The sequence below is a fragment of the Lactuca sativa genome, chromosome 4 (assembly GCF_002870075.4).
Source record: "Lactuca sativa cultivar Salinas chromosome 4, Lsat_Salinas_v11, whole genome shotgun sequence".
In the NCBI taxonomy this organism is placed as follows: domain Eukaryota; kingdom Viridiplantae; phylum Streptophyta; class Magnoliopsida; order Asterales; family Asteraceae; genus Lactuca; species Lactuca sativa.
The window spans coordinates 12,293,173-12,298,329 of record NC_056626.2 but is presented as its reverse complement, the minus strand read 5'-3'; the positions used below and the strand labels follow the sequence as shown (position 1 = coordinate 12,298,329).

The 5,157-nt window shown below is 31.8% G+C and overlaps 1 long non-coding RNA gene across 1 annotated transcript; it reads right to left on the bottom strand.

The window, feature by feature from the left end:
- Positions 1-1,399: 1,399 nt before the first annotated feature.
- LOC111880013 (uncharacterized) lies at positions 1,400-4,509 on the bottom strand. Its single transcript, XR_002846312.3, has 8 exons — positions 4,214-4,509; positions 3,999-4,074; positions 3,505-3,567; positions 3,114-3,262; positions 2,815-2,897; positions 2,106-2,200; positions 1,929-2,030; positions 1,400-1,759 (listed from the first exon to the last, which is right to left on the bottom strand). It is a non-coding gene; the product is annotated as an uncharacterized LOC111880013 (long non-coding RNA).
- Positions 4,510-5,157: the final 648 nt, after the last annotated feature.

Genomic DNA, 5,157 nt, shown 5'->3' with positions numbered 1-5,157 from the left:
ACTATAAATTAGGAAGTCAAAAAGTAATCAACAAATAATTCACAAAATTTATGAAGAAAATCAAAACAAATCCTAAGATTAGTTAGGGTGTGTTCGGCAAAAATAACATGTAACGGGTAGCTTGTATCAAGTAGTTTGTAGCTAGTAGTGTTTTGTTAAACGCTATGTGAAGTAGCATTTGGTTTGGAAAAGTTTTGTATAAACTAAACGCTAGAAGCTTGTAGTGTCAAACGTGGTTTTCTGTTCAAAACGGAGCGTTTTGTCAAACGCTAAAAACTAGAAGCTCTTAGACGCTCCCGAACGCTCAGTGCCGAACACACCCATAGGATAACAGTATATTCAGAAAGTTAGGAAAGAAATTCTATATAAAAAATCGAAAATTGTAAAATTTATCACACAAGAGAAACTACAAAAACCCTAAATTTCTAATCGTGAATACCACCGCAGACACCGCCTAAGTGTTAACCACTCCTTCTCTCCCTTCTCCTTTCCTCTCCTCCTTTAATATGTTCAATCTTTATCTCTCCATAGTCCTATCTGCCGTTAGCCGATTGATATTTCGACATGTTCTCTAGCTTCCTCTCAACATCGACAGTGTCTCCAACATTTTTCGGACTTGCAACTTTGTAAGTATTTTTTTTCTTTCTTTTTCTCTTTAACGTCTTTCTTTTTCTATCTTTTTTTCTTGAGATGCAATGAAAAAAGATGCGAAGTAGCAGTATTATAGGTCTTAGGTGTTAGCAATAAAGCCTCCGAAACAAATAATTATTATTTATTATGTTCATATAATAGTATTGTTAATTTTGTTAACAAACAGTGTTGGTTATACATGGAAAGTATATCTATTAAATTTTAATTGTTAGTCTTTTTCTATCACTACAAGAAAATTTCGATTTAACTACGGAAAAATTCCGTAGCAAAAAGCTGAAATTCCGTAGTTAAACCTAAATAACTATGGAAGTTGCTATGGAATTTGCCAATGAGATTCCATAGTAAGATTTCTTGTAGCAAAATGTTTAACTACGAAATTATAGTTCAGTAGCAATTTTGCTACGGCCGTTGCTACGATGTCTATTCGTATCATTTCAACTACAACACACCTCCATCACAATTCCGTAACAATGAATTTTGTAGCAAATTTCGTATCTATTTTGTTCGTAGCAAATTGCATAGCCATTTTGTCCGTAGCAAATTTCGTAACTATTTGTTCCGTAGCAAATTCCGTAACCATTCGTTCCGTAACAAATTCCGTAGTCATTCGTTCCGTAACAAATTCTGTAGCCATTCGTTACGTAGCAAATTCCGTAGCCATTCCTTCCGTAGCAAATTCTATAGCTATTTGTTACGTAGCAAATTCCGTAGCCATTAGTTTCATAACAATTTTTTCCATAACAATAGGTTCGGGTGCAAATTTAGTACAATAATAATATTCAACAAAATCCAATATTCATATTATAATATTCATAGAAATATATGAAAATGTAGTAAATATAAATTTAACTAGAGAATGTTCCCCCGTGTTGCAGCAGGGGTTGGAAGCCTTCGTTATTTAAGATATGTTATCTATTTTTTTTTTTTTTCTATGAAAGCAATTTAGGTGACATAAAGAAGTACTATCCAATTTAAAAAACATTATCACTCATCTAACTGTGTACATTTAGTTTAGACTTGATCTGCAGCAACACATTTGCAAGTCTAGAATCAATAGGAGCAAGATGCAAATGGATGAGTTCCATTGAAGCATTCTGTGAAAATGAACCTGCAGAAAGGAAGAAATAAAAAAAGTATTAACCAATTGTAGATTGAGGTGATAGAATAAAACTAACGATAAGGCCTATTATTTGGTCTATTTATTATTATTTATCATTTTAATAAACGATCTAATATAATATATCATTTTTTTCTTTAATTAAAAAAAATTAACTAACCAAAGCAGTTCCTGCTAGTGCCACCAATGCAGAGAGAAAGTTGAAGAACGTGGCTTTAAATACAATAAAACCAGACCTCACCAAGATCTCAGAATCATCGATCTGCAACAATCAATTTTTTTAATGATAATTAATTCTTTTGATTAGATTTAGTAAAAAGTTGTTCACTTTTTATACCTCTTGAGGACACTCATATGCAAGAAGAACAACTGTTTTTGACGGCCCACCAACCGATCCATATAAAATAAAAGCACTTCTTAAAGCCATTCTATCTGTGGTAATATGTTGCATTTTTTGTTAGCTCACATATTAATATTTATTTGAATTTTATTAAAAATAAATGGTTAAGAAATAAGAAGCACATACAATAGCATTAGAGAGAACATATTAAGCACATACGACAATATGACAGAATGAAATAAGAAACTCATACAACTATAAGGATTTCTGGATTTGGGTTAGAAGTGGAAACATAAGATCAATCATCATAATTGCATATTTTAAACATTTCCCAATAAAATCAAAAGAAAATTCAAGAACAAAAAATAATGATTCATTTATCCATTACAGATGTAGTAGTGAGAACAAAACTTGATCAAATGGCTTAAAGTCACATAAATATCACTTCACACAAATGCATGGATCATTTAGTAGTTTGAATAACATATTTTTCATATTAGTAATTTATAACATTAAAAATTAGAAGGAAATGTAGACTGAATTAGGATATATGACTATTACTTTTGCAATATATGCTTATAAATCAGATTTCTAAGGTTGATTCTTTTGTTACAGATTTGACTTTATGGTGAAATTAGTCAATAAAAATAATTCAAGCTTCATATCCGGTCTCAAACAATTAAGAAAATAACCAAACAAAATATACCTTTCTAATGAATTCAAGTAATGGATGACTCTTAATCTGTTGACCAAGAACGTGTGCACATCCATCTCGATATTCGGGAAACCCTGCACACATTTCCATTCGATTTTATAAAGATGAGAAATCCGAATTAATAGTATGGGTAACTATAAAAAAAACTGTAAAAAAATGTCACAATGCCATCTCAAAAACAGAAACCAATATATGAAAGGAAGTTTATTATGCATTCCGTAACATATATTATATCTTCTTTTTTCCCTTTTTTTAATAAAACTTCATCATTTGACAAAAGACACAAATACCTTCTTTGACAGTTGTCTATCAGTGTCCTTTGAAGGCAAAAGTTCTTCAGGCTTTTAATACACCACCTCCATTTCTGCCTCTGCTTCTTGTTCATGATCATTTTCTTCATCATTGTCATCACAATTTCATCATCTTCACATTCACTTTCCTAAAAAATAATAACTCAACCAAGATTAACATTTCAGTTACTATCTCACACACAAAAATGACCAAGATTTGAGAAGATGTTCATACAAGATTTACATTTTGATGATAACATTGTTAGTTATGTGACAAATGAAAGATTCTAATTAGGTCAAAGAGTTTCCATACAAGCACATGAACACAAAAAGGAATTTCTTTAAACACGTTGTAGGTACAAGCATACATATCACATAATTTTAAATATACCTCATGGAGTCTGAAAATATTAGGATGCCTCATCATCTTCATTATAGAGATCTCTCTTTTAATCTGGAAGTCAGTTGAGAAAAATAAGAAAATTTGCAAATACAATAAGAAAACTACAAAATCAATATAAGTCAACACTAACTATATATTTATAGATAGTAGGCTATAGCTATTTTCACATAAATCAAGGGACAATTTTCAATCAACACATAGATGACAATAGGAAAAGTGAAGCACTAAACAGGTATTACAATAAAATGTTTCCAAACATTAGAAACAATGGAAATTCGCTTAGTGAGATGTGGTAAGTAACAAAAATGTAGCAAAAATCATACCACAATTGGAACATGACCAAAAAACTTGTTCCAGGCAGCGAGATTAAAAATTGAAAACATAAAAGAGATGATAATGATATCATCTACATGTAATTTGCAATATACATACATGGATAGTTTAATCACAAGGAATTCTAGAAAGTGAGTAAAACGCACGACCATTTTAGACGATTGAATGTTTCTTGAAAGTCTTCTACCATCCAAAAAACGTCAATGAAGTCTTCGCCACATTTTCCTGCAATTGAAAAGGCAAACCTAGAATTTAGGGATCACAGACAAAATTAAAGCGATTTATGCTTCTCTAATTTCGTGCTCCAGGCAAATGTGAAATCGACGCATAGAATTATTGTAATAAAGAAATTGAATCGGCAAACCTAGAAAGAAACTTAATCAGAAAAGCTGGAATTTAAGGTTCGGAGACAAAGCTGATGCGATTGATGCTTCTCTCCTTTCACAAGTGGGATGAAAGAGACGAAAGATGAATTTGAGAGAAACTGGTATTGATTAAAATAAGGCGTTGTTCTTCTTGGGAAGATAGATAGCGTTAATCGGAAGAAGCATTGACGCAAACGAAGCACAACAGACGTGTGTCCCCATTGACCCCGCCTAACAGCCCAATACCGGACGGACGATAACGGAGACAAAAGGAAATCAACGATTTAGGGAGATAGGTATTGATGAATAAGTGCTTATTGTTTAAGCCTTAACTTTTTAAGCTAAGGGTTTGGGTTCTCTACCTATTAGGATGGTTCTTAAGGTAATAAATGTAAACGATAAAAGATTGGTGGTTAATGTGGAATAAGCAAGAATTCTACTGTACATGACCACCATTCTCATTAATAGAGTATATGAATAGGTTATAGAAATTTCTATATTTTGCTACAGAAACATATTCTATAGCTACTTGGCTACGAAATATTCCATAGTAAAATACCAACAGATTTTGATTTCGTAGTTATTTTGCAAATTAGAAAACAAGTTTTATACACAAATATCTACCGACAAGCTTTTCGTAACAAGTTACATAGTAGATTAGCTACAAAATTTTATTTTCTAACAAATTTCATAAGAAAATAGCTACAGATTTCACTTCCGTAGCCAACTAGCTACCTATTTTGATTGTGTAGCTAATGATGTAGCAAACTAGCTACATATATGGATTTCGTAAGAAGTTCTGTAACGAACTAGCTACGACTAACAACTCCGTAGTATATATCGTAGTAAGATAGCTACAAATTTTGATTTTGTAGCAACTTTCAGTAGTAATTCGGGATTTAGCTACGAAAATGCAACTTCGTAGCTATTTCCGTAGCAAAAT